The following is a 15,127-nucleotide window of genomic DNA, read 5'->3' as shown; positions in this document are numbered from 1 at the left end:
TTTCTTTCAGATTATAAAAGAAAGCACTGAAGTTATTGTAACTTTCTCTGTAATGATAGGAAGGAGTAAATAATAGAATGAAGGGTAGGGATAAAAATGTTTGTTATTATATTTGCTATATGTACAACATGTAAATGCATATTTTAAGAACGTAGAAGAGAATGTTCAAAAGATTCCACAAAATATGAAATATGATTTATACTCTCAACAAAAAATATGCTTATATTTTGAGAGAAAATTTTTCCATATAACAGCTTTCTATAAGTGTAAAAGGGACAACTACGTAATAATTAATAAAAAACTAAAATCAAATACTACAATTTATGCCTTTTTATTCAACATTTTCCAGGTCATTACAAAATATTATGCATATACATTTATATATATTTATATTTCTACCTGTATTATTAGCAATATCTTTCCTTAAGTTAGCAGTTATTAAAGATATTATATTTATTTCAATTTCTGTTTGGGAAATCATATGTTAATGTAAAGAAATAACAAAGAAAAACTCTTATAATCTAAGCTTAATTTATGTAATATAGAGGTAAATGCTTATAATACTAGGAAACCAACTTTTATTTTCCAAAACAGAGATCTGGATCAGCACATAGCTGAGCACATGTATGTGCTGTGTGTGTGTGTGTGTCTGTTTGCCAGATGGAGTCAATGGATGATCAGTGAATATTTCTGTTAAATAGAATATACTTCACAGCATCTGTGGTAGATTGAATTATGCACCCCAACAAACACACATTCTTAATCCAAGTCCCAGTAGGTGAGAACCCACAGGACCACTTGAAGATGTTGTATTTAGTTAAGCTGTGGCCAACTGAAGCAGAGTAGGCCTTAATCTGGAGTACTGGAAGTCTAATAAAAAGAACCCTGAAGCCACAAAAGAAAGAACAGAGAGGGTATTGCCATGTGACATGAGGCAGAGATGTGAGCCAAGGAACCCCAAGGATTGTGGCAAGCCAGCACCAGAACTGCCAACACCAGGAGGAAGGAAACAAGCCCTCATGCTTCCAGAACCATGAGACAGTAAATTGCTGCTGCTTACGCCAAAACTCATTGAGCGGTATTTGTGATAGCAGCTCTGGCAGATAAAGACAGCATCAGACATGGCTGAATAAAAAACCAAACCAAACCAAACAAAAACAAAAACTATTAAAAATTGGTAATTCAAGTGTATAAGAAAAAGAATCTGAATAACATTAAATATTTATAGAGATGTACTTGCAATTTGAAAGGTGACAGACTGCTCAAATCTGTCATACCAATTGATTAGTTGTTTGATATATTTATGTGACTTATGTAGAATCCCAGTAGGAGAACACAAGCTTTAGAATTACATTCTCTTGTCATTAAAAATATACATCACACAATTATTTAGAGCCTTTTGACCGTTACAGTCTTTAGGGTATTTTTTTTCCCTGAAAGACAACAATAAGTCCCTGAAGCAGTTCTTATTAATGACACACTCAACTGAACTCAAAATATTGATTTAGCTTTGTCAACCTACCACTTAAACTGTTTACATATGACATTATGTACATTTGAAACTATGAAGCAACAGCCAGAAAAAAATACGTATGTTGATGAAATGTAAGTAGCACTACTAACAAAACAGATGGTATCACAATTGAATTGAAATGTCGAATTGTATTAGCTAGAAACCAGTGCAAAAATAGACAAGGTGTTATTAAATTAGAGGAGACTGGTAAAGGTCAAGAATGATGTCACTCTTCCTTACTACTATGAAACACTGAAGAGTTTATCGCAAAACTACAGTATTGCAACCAGGATACTGATATGATACAATCTATCAATTTATTCACATTTCCTCTTTTCCCATTTTTTATTTCTTAAAATTTTCACTTATTTTTACAGTTTATTTGCTTGGACATGAACAGCTTTTTTATTACTTCTCTCTCTCATCTCCCAACTAGGATTAGGAATATGGAAAGTTATCAAGTCCTCATAATTCTTACCAAGTGCCATCCACTTTATATGTAGATACTATTCTGTTCCACCATTGACAAGCAATAATAGTGGCAGTACAGTTGCCTATTGTATATTGTTATAAAATTGGAGCATATCAGACTTCAGCACACCTAACTCTGCACCTCCGCTCAGCCGAATGATAAATAATACAGGAAGCATCATATATTTACTTGCTCATTTCTCCAAGAATGGGTTGCAGAAATTTTGTAAGACAATTGCCCCTGTGCGCTGTCTTGTCTTTCATCTAAGTATTTGCCATCAGTCCTAAAACTCTGGTCATAACTATTTTAGGAAATAATCTTCCTACAACTCATTGCTGGGGAGAAAGTAGAAAAGAGATTTTCTTCCCCAAGAACTTACACTGAACTCCTCTAACTTAGAGCATTTCTTATAGCTCCAGACATCCTATTTCAAAATGTAAACTGTAGCTTAAATTACTCATTGGCAGCCATGTAAGCTCAGAGTCACAGACCCGAAATATTGAATTTGGTTTCCAAGAAAACAAGCTACATTGAGGAAAAAATAGAAAGGACCCAGATCCTCAGTCCTTGTGCCAATCAGGTGAAATGAAAATGTGTAGCAGATGAATAGGTAAGCGAAAAATATCCTTTGTCAATATTTTCCATTACCCACAAGTGGTGAAAAAAATATTATCAAGTAATTGATGTTTTGCTCTCCTGAGCACAATTTGTAAGTGTGTGGACATCTATATCCATGATCTAGAAACTTCAAATTTCTAGTGGCTGTGTACAGTATAATGAAAAATTAGGCTGGTCTTTGTCCCCAGTTCCTGGGGAAGCAACCTCTGAATCTTTGGAATTTCCTGTGATAGGAGAGCCTTTTGCCTATCATGGTTGGCCCAGGGGCACACCTGAATTAGAGGGTGGGCCAGTGACACCTGCAGCCTTAGGGTGGGGGCTGACCATGCCAGAAAGACCAGTCATGTGATTAAGGGGTTAAGGATTCCAGACACATCATATTGGCCCACCTTCCTGAATTCTAGGATATTCTAGGGTGGCTGTAGATTGAGTTCAACCATGTGGGCATTGATTCCATCAATCATGTCAAGATTGAGAAAATACACTGCTGTGCTGGGAGGGTGACATGTTCTGACTCCATGAGGACAGGACACAGAAGCTTGTGTTTGAGACCCTCCCAGACCTTGCCCTATGGATCTCTTCTTTGGACTTCTTTCTATTTACATCCCTCCATGATAACAAAACTGTAATTGTAAGTACAGTGCTCTCAGTGAATTCTATGAGTCGTTCTAGCAAGCAGGTGTTAGTGAGAACTCCTGGGTTTGTAGCCAGTTGTTTGAAAGTGCAGTTGGCCCACCAGAAGGGTAGTTTACCCTTGGGAGTCTGACCTAATATTGGTAGTCAGAATAGAATTGGACTGAGTTACTGCAGTATTTGAAGTTGGTGTCAGAAGCTGTGCTGGCAGTGATAGAGGTTGTGATAAACTTAACCTGGTAATAAAGAATACAATTAGCTAAATTGAGGATCACCCATTTTTTTTTTTTTTTTTTTTTAATCATCATTTTATTGAGATATATTCACATACCACGCAGTCATACAAAACAAATTGTACTTTCGATTGTTTACAGTACCATTACATAGTTGTACATTCATCACCTAAATCAATCCCTGACACCTTCATTAGCACACACACAAAAATAACAAGAATAATAATTAGAGTGAAAAAGAGCAATTGAAGTAAAAAAGAACACTAGGTACCTTTGTCTGTTTGTTTGCTTCCCCTACTTTTCTACACATCGATCCATAAACTAGACAAAGTGGAGTTTGGTCCTTATGGCATTCCCAATCCCACTGTCACCCCTCATAAGCTACATTTTTATACAACTGTCTTCGAGATTCATGGGTTCTGGGTTGTAGTTTAATAGTTTCAGGTATCCACCACCAGCTACCCCAATTCTTTAGAACCTAAAAAAGGTTGTCTAAAGTGTGCGTAAGAGTGCCCACCAGAGTGATCTCTCGGCTCGTTTTGGAATCTCTCTGCCACTGAAGCTTATTTCATTTCCTTTCACATCCCCCTTTTGGTCAAGAAGATGTTCTCCATCCCACGATGCCGGGTCTACATTCCTCCCCGGGAGTCATATTCCACGTTGCCAGGGAGATTCACTTCCCTGGGTGTCTGATCCCACGTAGGGGGGAGGGCAGTGATTTCACCTTTCAAGTTGGCTTAGCCAGAGAGAGAGGGCCACATCTGAGCAACAAAGAGGCATTCAGGAGGAGACTCTTAGGCACAAATACAGGGAGGCCTAGCCTCTCCTTTGCAGCAACTGTCTTCCCAAGGGTAAAACTTATGGTAGAGGGCTCAACCCATCAAACCACCAGTCCCCTATGTCTGTGGTCATGTTAGCAACCATGGAGGTGGGGTAGGCGAATACCCCTGCATTCTCCACAGGCTCCTCAAGGGGGCACTACATCGTTTTTTTTTTTTTTTTTTTTTTTTTATCCTTGTTTGTCTTTTTTCTTTTTTTTTTTTTTTTAACTTTCCCTTCTTTTTTCAAATCAACTGTATGAAAAAAAAAGTTAGAAAGAAAACAAACATACAATAAAAGAACATTTCAAAGAGACCATAGCAAGGGAGTAAGAAAAAGACAACTAACCTAAGATAACTGCTTAACTTCCAACATGTTCCTACTATACCCCAAGAAAGTTACATACTATAGCAACATTTCAGTGAACTTGTTCCTACTACATCCATCAGAAATTAACAGACCATAGTCATTTCTGGGCATCCCCAGAACGTTAAATAGCTTATCTGTTCTTCTTGGATTATTGTTCCCCCTTCCTTAATTGCTCTCTACTGCTAGTTCCCCTACATTCTACATTATAAACCATTTGTTTTACATTTTTCAAAGTTCACATTAGTGGTAGCATATAATATTTCTCTTTTTGTGCCTGGCTTATTTCGCTCAGCATTATGTCTTCAAGGTTCATCCATGTTGTCATATGTTTCACCAGATCGTTCCTTCTTACTGCCGCGTAGTATTCCATCGTGTGTATATACCACATTTTATTTATCCACTCATCTGTTGATGGACATTTGGGTTGTTTCCATCTCTTGGCAATTGTGAATAATGCTGCTATGAACATTGGCGTGCAGATATCTGTTCGTGTCACTGCTTTCCGATCTTCCGGGTATATCCCGAGAAGTGCAATCGCTGGATCGAATGGTAGCTCTATATCTAGTTTTCTAAGGAACTGCCAGACTGACTTCCAGAGTGGCTGAACCATTACGCAGTCCCACCAACAATGAATAAGAGTTCCAATTTCTCCACATCCCCTCCAGCATTTGTAGTTTCCTGTTTGTTTAATGGCAGCCATTCTAACCGGTGTTAGATGGTATCTCATTGTGGTCTTAATTTGCATCTCTCTAATAGCTAGTGAAGCTGAACATTTTTTCATGTGTTTCTTGGCCATTTGTATTTCCTCTTCAGAGAACTGTCTTTTCATATCTTTTGCCCATTTTATAATTGGGCTGTCTGTGCTATTGTCATTGAGTTGTAGGATTTCTTTGTATATGCAAGATATCAGTCTTTTGTCAGATACATGGTTTCCAAAAATTTTTTCCCATTGAGTTGGCTGCCTCTTTACCTTTTTGAGAAATTCCTTTGAGGTGCAGAAACTTCTAAGCTTGTGGAGTTCCCATTTATCTATTTTCTCTTTTGTTGCTTGTGCTTTGGGTGTAAAGTCTAGGAAGTGGCCTCCTAATACAAGGTCTTGAAGATGTTTTCCTACATTATCTTCTAGGAGTTTAATGGTACTTTCTTTTATATTGAGATCTTTGGTCCATTTTGAGTTAATTTTTGTGTAGGGGGTGAGGTAGGGGTCCTCTTTCATTCTTTTGGATATGGATATCCAACTCTCCCAGCCCCATTTGTTGAAAAGACCATTATGGCTCAGTTCGGTGACTTTGGGGGCCTTATCAAAGATCAGTCGGCCATAGATCTGAGGGTCTATCTCTGAATTCTCAATTCGATTCCATTGATCTATATGTCTATCTTTGTGCCAGTACCATGCTGTTTTGGCAACTGTGGCTTTATAATAAGCTTCAAAGTCAGGGAGTGTAAGTCCTCCCACTTCGTTTTTCTTTTTTAAAGTGTCTTTAGCAATTCGAGGCATCTTCCCTTTCCAAATAAATTTGATAACTAGCTTTTCCAAGTCTGCAAAGTAGGTTGTTGGAATTTTGATTGGGATTGCATTGAATCTGTAGATGAGTTTGGGTAGAATTGACATCTTAATGACATTTAGCCTTCCTATCCATGAACATGGAATATTTTTCCATCTTTTAAGGTCCCCTTCTATTTCTTTTAGTAGAGTTATGTAGTTTTCTTTGTATAGGTCTTTTACATCTTTGGTTAAGTTTATTCCTAGGTACTTGATTTTTTTAGTTGCTATTGAAAATGGTATCTTTTTCTTGAGTGTCTCTTCAGTTTGTTCATTTCTAGCATATAGAAACATTACTGACTTATGTGCATTAATCTTGTATCCCGCTACTTTGCTAAATTTGTTTATTAGCTCTAGTAGGTGTATCGTTGATTTCTCAGGGTTTTCTAGATATAAGATCATATCATCTGCAAACAATGACAGTTTTACTTCTTCTTTTCCAATTTGGATGCCTTTTATTTCTTTTTCTTGCCGGATTGCCCTGGCTAGCACTTCCAGCACAATGTTGAATAACAGTGGTGACAGCGGGCATCCTTGTCTTGTTCTTGATCTTAGAGGGAAGGCTTTCAGTCTCTCACCATTGAGTACTATGCTGGCTGTGGGTTTTTCATATATGCTCTTTATCATGTTGAGGAAGTTTCCTTCAATTCCTACCTTTTGAAGTGTTTTTATCAAAAACGGATGTTGGATTTTGTCAAATGCTTTTTCAGCATCTATTGAGATGATCAATTGATTTTTCCCTTTCGAGTTTTTAATGTGTTGTAATACATTGATTGTTTTTCTTATGTTGAACCATCCTTGCATGCCTGGAATGAACCCCACTTGGTCATGGTGTATGATTTTTTTAATGTCTTTGGATTCGATTTGCAAGTATTTTGTTGAGGATTTTTGCATCTATATTCATTAGGGAGATTGGCCGGTAGTTTTCCTTTTTTGTAGCATCTTTGCCTGGTTTTGGTATTAGATTGATGTTAGCTTCATAAAATGAATTAGGTAGTGTTCCATTTTTTTCAATGTTTTGAAAGAGTTTGAGTAAGATTGGTGTCAGTTCTTTCTGGAAAGTTTGGTAGAATTCCCCTGTGAAGCCATCTGGCCCTGGGCATTTATTTGTGGGAAGATTTTTGATGACTGATTGGATCTCTTTGCTTGTGATGGGTTGGTTGAGGTCTTCTATTTCTTCTCTGGTCAGTCTAGGTTGTTCATATGTTTCCAGGAAATTGTCCATTTCTTCTACATTATCCAGTTTGTTGCCATACAGTTGTTCATAATATCCTCATATAATTTTTTTAATTTCTTCAGGATCTGCAGTTATGTCACCTTTTTCATTCATTATTTTGTTTATATGGGTCTTCTCTCTTTTTGATTTTGTCAGTCTAGCTAGGGGCTTGTCAATCTTGTTGATCTTCTCAAAGAACCAACTTTTGGTGATATTTATCCTTTCTATTGTTTTTTTGTTCTCTATTTCATTTATTTCTGCTTTAATCCTTGTTATTTCTTTTCTTGTACTTGGTTTAGGATTGGTTTGCTGTTCATTTTCTAGCTTCTTCAGTTGATCCATTAGTTCTTTGATTTTGGCTCTTTCTTCCTTTTTAATATATGCGTTTAGTGCTATAAATTTCCCCCTTAGCACTGCTTTTGCTGCATCCCATAGGTTTTGGTATGTTGTGTTCTCATTTTCATTCGTCTCTATATATTTAGCAATTTCTCTTGCTATTTCTTCTTTAACCCACTGATTGTTTAGGAGTGTGTTGTTTAACCTCCAGGTATTTGTGAATTTTCTAAGTCTCTGATGGTTATTGACTTCTAATTGTATTCCATTGTGGTCAGAGAATGTGCTTTGAATAATTTCAATCTTTTTAAATTTATTGAGGCTTGTTTTATGTCCCAGCATATGATCTATTCTGGAGAAAGTTCCGTGAGCACTAGAAAAGTATGTGTATCCTGTTGATTTGGGATGTAATGTCCTGTAGATGTCTGTTAAATCTAATTCATTTATCAGATTGTTTAGGTTTTCAATTTCCTTATTGGTCTTCTGTCTGGTTGATCTATCTATAGGAGAGAGTGATGTGTTGAAGTCTCCCACAATTATTGTGGAAACATCAATTGCTTCCTTTAGTTTTGCCAATGTTTCTCTCATGTATTTTGTGGCACCTTGATTGGGTGCATAGACGTTTATGATTGTTATTTCTTCTTGCTGAATTGCCCCTTTTATTAGTATGTAGTGGCCTTCTTTGTCTCTCAAAACATCCCTGCATTTGAAGTCTATTTTATCTGAGATTAATATTGCTACACCTGCTTTCTTTTGGCTGTAGCTTGCATGAAATATTTTTTTCCATCCTTTCACTTTCAGTTTCTTTGTGTCCCTGTGTCTAAGATGGGTCTCTTGTATGCAACATATTGATGGTTCATTTTTTTTTGATCCATTCTGCGAATCTATATCTTTTAATTGGGGAGTTTAATCCATTTACATTCAACGTTAAAACCGTGAAGGCATTTCTTGAATCGGCCATCTTATCCTTTGGATTATGTTTGCCATATTTTTCCCTCTCTCTATTAATATCCTTTATTGTACCCATACCGAATCTCTTTAGTACTGAACCTTTCTCCAAGTCTCTCTGTCCTGTCTTTGTTTCTCTGTCTGTAGGGCTCCCTTTAGTATCTCCAGTAGGGCAGGTCTCTTGTTAGCAAATTCTCTCAGCATTTCTTTGTCTGTGAAAAATTTAAGCTCTCCCTCAAATTTGAAGGAGAGCTTTGCTGGATAAAGTATTCTTGGCTGGAAATTCCTCTCACTCAGAATTTTAAATATATCGTGCCACTGCCTTCTCGCCTCCATGGTGGCTGCTGAGTAGTCACTACTTAGTCTTATGCTGTTTCCTTTGTATGTGGTGAATTGCTTTTCTCTTGCTGCTTTCAGAACTTGCTCCTTCTCTTCTATGTTTGACAGTGTGATCAGTATATGTCTCGGAGTGGGTTTTTTTGGATTTATTCTATTTGGAGTTCGCTGAGCATTTATGATTTGTGTATTTATGTTGTTTAGAAGATTTGGGAAGTTTTCCCCAACAATTTCTTTGAATACTCTTCCTAGACCTTTACCCTTTTCTTCCCCTTCTGGGACACCAATGAGTCTTATATTCGGACGTTTCATATTATCTATCATATCCCTGAGGTCCATTTCGAGTTTTTCAATTTTTTTTCCCCATTCTTTCTTTTATGTTTTCATTTTCCATTCTGTCATCTTCCAGGTCACTGATTCGTTGTTCAACTTCCTCTAGTCTTGTACTATGAGTGTCCAGAATCTTTTTAATTTGGTCAACAGTTTCTTTAATTTCCATAAGATCATCCATTTTTTTATTTAGTCTTGCAATGTCTTCTTTATGCTCTTCTAGGGTCTTCTTGATTTCCTTCATATCCCGTACTAGGGTCTCATTGTTCATCTTTAGTTCTTTGAGTAGCTGCTCTAGGTGTGTCTCTTCTGGTCTTTTGATTTGGGTGCTTGGGCTTGGGTTATCCATATCGTCTGGTTTTTTCATATGCTTTATAATTTTCTGTTGTTTTTGGCCTCGTGGCATTTGCTGACCTTGATAGGGTTCTTTTAGGGTTTGTAGACCAGTTGAAGTCCTTATCTCTAATTTATCAGATCTACAGCTTCGTGGAGTACACTTTCTCTAACTAACCAGCAGGTGGCGTCCACGAGCCACCTGTTCTCCACAAGCCAGATCTCCCCTGCTTAGCCTTTTTGGTGAGTGGGGGAGTGAGTCTTGTGGGGCCCAATTGGTGTCCCAAGCTTGCGTGTGTAGTTGGTGTTGCCTGCCCTGTATGTGGGGCGTGTTTCTGGGCAGTCGGGGAGGGGGGGTGGCCCTAACAATCAAATCTCCCTGATGATCCTAGAGTTTTAAAGCTACTGCAATAGTCTAATCCTTCAGTTCAGTCCTGCCACAGTTTGTCTCTGCCACTGACCCACAAGTCTTTGGTATTGGCGTATGGCTCCTGAGACTTGCAAGTGGGCCCCTCTTCCAGGCTGTGCACCCCGGGTCCTCTGTTGAGGGATGACTGTGCTATGTCGCAGGTGAGTGCCGTCCCCCCAGGGCAGTTCTGGGCTGCTGGGCTGTGTTGGGAGGCTCCCAGTCTGCTCAAATGATGGCTGAATGGGGCTCTGTTAATTCACACTGCTCCCCCTTCCCAGCTCTGGGACATTCAGCTGAGGTTGCAGGGAAGGCTAATGTCCACGCCCAGTTTTGTGGTGTGTGCCTGTTATTTGAAGCACTTCCGTCACACTGGGTTGTCTGGGGCAGCTCTGGGCTATGGGGCTGGCGATGGGCAGGAGTGTTTCCTGTCCACCAGGATGGTGGCTGTGAGCGGACACCCCCCTTTTCTTGGGAAGTTGTGTTGTTTAGTGAATTTTCTCAGCCACTGGATTATTGCCTTTTGTCTCAGAGCTCTCTTAGTTCTGCTCTTGACTTGATGTGCCCAAATTTCAATTCTTTGAAGCTTTCTGTATTGAGCTTCTTAGAGTAATTGTTTTAGAAAAAGCAAAAAGGATTTAAAAAAAAAAAAAAAACAAAAAAAAAAACGGCCCTCCTCAGAGATCTAATGGGTTATTGAAATGCTAATAGACAAAGCAACCAGGGCCATTAAGGAAAAGTGCCCAGGGCAGAGAGATCAGCCTTGCTTCGGGATTTGCATATGCGCCTCAAGGCCTGATCTCCGCCCTTCTCCTTTCTGTGTTCACCAGAACTCCAAAAATCCTCTGCTTTTATTTTGGAGTTTTTCGTGTTGTTTTTTTTCTATGCCTGTCTCCTCTCTGCTGGGCTGGCTGCTCTCAGAGTCTCTGGTGTCTGGCCTCAGTCTATCTATGGTTGGAGTTTGAATCAGTAGAATGAGTTTCCGGTAAGAGCAGCCACTGCAATTCTCCCTTCTCCTTCCTGGAGCTGACAGCCCCTCCTCCCCCGGGACTGAGCCTGGCAGGGAGGGGCGCGGGTCCCCTGGCCGCAAAAACTTACAGATTTCGCTGATCTCAGCAGTTCCACGTTTTCATGAGTGTTGTATGAAGTATGCCCAAAGACAGATTGCTCTGTGGTGTCCAGTCCACGCAGTTCCTGGCTTTTTACCTACTTTCCTGGAGGAGTAACTAAAACATACAGCTCACCAGTCTGCCATCTTGCCCCGCCTCCAAGGATCACCCATTTTTATTTCATTATCCACTTTTTGGTGTTATAATAATAAATTGGGAAATAGCAAATGAAGGAGCAAAAAGAAAGAAAAGATAAGTGACAAAACAAATAAGCCACAGAATAAATCAATCAAATTTTTATAAAGTTGGATCCATAGAATATGTCAGTTAGCTTAGCTTATCAAGATACCTTTCTCAGTGTCTTACCACAATGTAACAACAAATAATTTATTTTGCATTTTAGGCTTTATTTGCTACCACAAATTACTCTAGGTCATTAGTATGTCCAGAGGGTATTTTATATGATGTTTAAGACACGTCATTTTTGCCTATGTATATAGCTTTAAGATTCTTCTTCATTATTATTACTATACTTCCCCTGTATACCACTAAGTATCTCAGTGACTGGTCAAGTTCTTGAACTTACTGATTAGAGAATCTGTCCATTTAACTACTGCCCCTCAAAACAAAGCAAAGAGCAAAACAAAAAACAAACAAACAAGCAAGCAAAAAAACCCACGAAGAAAAATACAATAAATCAAAAACCAAAGATAAACAGCACTACTTATATTAACACTGTTTAAATATATAATATACTCCATCAATATAAATGGCAAATTATAAAATTCTAGAATTCTTAGGAAGAATATAGCTTTAAAGGAATTAACCACAACACAACAGACTTGACCACTTCATTTAAAATCTTTGTGCTACCCTTTAACAAACACATATATGCTTGAACTGACAGTATCAAGGGACATTTAACACTCAATTGATTTGTTGACTAGTCTAATCCTTTCACTAGAGATAGCTGGAGCTTCATGCAACTGGCAGTTACACAGGGAAGACAATAAAAGAAATTGATTTATTTTTCTTAAATGGGAAAATCATATATATTTTAAACCGGCCAAAGAAAGTGGTTTATAAATTGTCTTATAATTAAAAGAAAGGTAACCCGTGAACAGTCCACAAATACATGTCAGTTTATAGAGCTAGATATGCTGTTGCTATAGCAAACTGCTTATTTAGTGTTCTAAAGCAGCTACTCTGCTTTATATGCCGCAGAGAGGTCTTTATTTCAACCACATTTAACTTTTTACGGAATATAATAACACCCTGCACATTTCACACAGTGCCTGGAGCACTGATGATTTTTGTTTGCTTCTCTGAAAAAGCACTCAGCCAAAAAGAATGAACTGCAGTGACCTACAGGCCGGAATTCATCAGTTCTTTATTTTAGCACTTTGAGTTCCCCGTTAATGATTTTGCACATTAGCAGCTAATCAAACAGTTTAGATAAGGCTGGGAAGAAATGCTTTGCTACATTCACACACAAAAAGAGCTAGAGTAAGTAGAAAATAAAATTCTGTGCAATCAATCAAAATTAAGGGAATATAAAATAAATACTAGCAACTGAAGGAAGAAGTGAAATATGATGTAATTACATAAATTAAGAAGCTAGAGGAAGAACCATAGGTTTTCAAGTGAGAAAATACGTGGACATGTACCCTCAATATAGGAAAGTGAAGACATGATACAAAGGCCAGAGACCCTAAATGAAATATAATTTAATACTATGCTAAAAACACTTACTTTTGAATATATACACATGGTAAGAAAAAAAATCCCCGTGAGGAGGAAAAGAAGAAAGTAGACAAAGGAACCAGTGCCTTGATGGACCTAGAACTAGAGCCACCACAAATCGTGATGAAAATAACAATGAACTAGAGAATCAGGGCACTCAGGCCATCGGGACTAGTCACATTTTGCATTCAACAGTATGAGGTAGTTATAAAAGTCCTCATTTTCTAGACAAGGGGATTGAAAGTCCCTTGGATCTCAAGTGTCTTGATGAAAGCCTCAAAGCTAGGAATAGTAACCAAGATTCAAAGCCAGGTCTCCTGTTTTTTTAAAAAAGTGTTCTCTCTTGCTAGGATTGACCTCACTAGACAGGAGAATCCCCCTTTCAGTTCAATAGTATAAGAGATGGAGGAATAGTCACATAATGAAGCAGAACTACAAAAAGTGGCGTAAAACTGGAAGAAAATGATTGAGTAAAATGGGAAATGGCATGATGCAATAGGGAAGGGTAGAATATTGAAACATTCTTTCTGTAGAACTCTTTACAATTTTGTCAGACATATGAAGATATTAAGGTACCACTCAGTCACACTGGGTTCTGTTCTCCAGGGCCAATTAAATCCTACTGTATGAAAGAAATCCACAGTGATACAAGTTCCAAGATCCGTTCCAAGATCCCTTCCAACTCCATGTGAAGAAATGATAAATGATTCAAAGAAACAACTTTTAGCACCTAAAAATTAAGGGTAAGACCCATAGCTTAGTTAGGTAGGTATGTGATGTGAACCCTGCATGGCAGAACCCCACTAATAGCTGAGATAAATGAAGGAAAGGCCAGGAAACAAGCCTTTGACATTCATGGTTATTTTAAGACCGAGACCCAGGAACAGCTGTTACTGAGGCAGGAGCTACCTGGAAGGCATTTAAACTTTAAAGAGCTTTATCTGCCATGCTGCCTTAACACTATGGCAGACAAGAGGCTCTTTAAAGTTTCATTACACCCTGCTGGTATTAGCATTTCTTATCTCTGCTAGACGAAGCTTCTTAGTTGCCATATTGAAAGAAGGGACACAAGGGGAGAAAGATGGGAATCAAATTGAGAAAGGGAATGAGAATCATCTTTCAGGAGGTTAAGAGGTTTATTATTATTATTATTATTATTATTATTATTATTATTATATTTGGCTGCCAGACCTATTTAGCATGGTTAAGTATAAGATTAAGGGAAGATCAGGGCTATCAGCTAGGAATGAAGAATAACAATATTTATAAAGACAGTTGATGTAATGATATCAAAGGGCACTGAGTATTAAATAGGGATCATTTTTAGCTCCAAGCACTATCTGATACTTAAAGAAGGACCACCTCCTAAGAACCATGTGATATAGAATGCCTGGATTTGATTTAGAGCAAGCCCTGACCTTATGGAAGCTATAATTTTGTGAATCTGAGAAACAGCAGGATGGAAAGAATTACAAAAAAAATTAGTACAGGGTTTCTCACTATATCTAATCAGTGATAGCACCAGAAATGCAATATCCATCCAAGGTGTAATTTTCATGGTTTCTCACCTGCATATTATAAATTCTACAGAACTGTTCTTTGTACAATCCTTGGATTTTTAACAAAGGAGAAGAAAAACTATGCACTTCGCCTGTCTTACATGAGGGTGCTCATATATGTGGGAAGGATCGTCATACCTGAGGGTTCAAAGAGCAGAGGCCACAAATTCGAATTTGTTTTCCTAAAACAATAACCAACAGAGTAATCCATTTCTAATTGTCTTCATGAATTATGAAGCAGAGATTTGAGTGCTAGAAGAGAATATCCTCAGAGCCATGGATTGCAAAAGCTGCTAAAGGGCAGCAGACAATACCAGGAAGGGAGGAGGAAAGAGAGAACTATCCTTACATCTGAAAGATAAAGATGAAGAAGAAAGAAGAAACCCTTTAAATGAGTAAAATCAGCACATTTACTCTGAAGATGTCTTGCATTTTTAACACCCCTTTGTTGATGACATTTGTCATGGCAAACTCACTAGGGCTTGGCACTGAAACTGGATTCTACTTACACATGTCACTGGTTATCTGGATGAAAGCTTGACGCCAGGAAAAAAGCATTCTTCAGCTAGGACCGCCACATAGCTACAGAAAATGTTCTCATGGCTCTTGTCCCA

General features: G+C 38.1%; 1 protein-coding gene across 19 annotated transcripts in view; it reads right to left on the bottom strand.

Annotated features, from left to right (window-relative positions):
• The window catches only part of PAM (peptidylglycine alpha-amidating monooxygenase), a 306,111-nt gene that overhangs the window by 26,188 nt on the left and 264,796 nt on the right, over positions 1-15,127 (bottom strand). The window lies entirely within an intron of this gene.

This window comes from Choloepus didactylus, chromosome 13 (assembly GCF_015220235.1).
Source record: "Choloepus didactylus isolate mChoDid1 chromosome 13, mChoDid1.pri, whole genome shotgun sequence".
Taxonomy (NCBI): domain Eukaryota; kingdom Metazoa; phylum Chordata; class Mammalia; order Pilosa; family Megalonychidae; genus Choloepus; species Choloepus didactylus.
The sequence above is the reverse complement of the archived record's forward strand: the minus strand, read 5'-3'. Positions and strand labels throughout refer to the sequence as shown.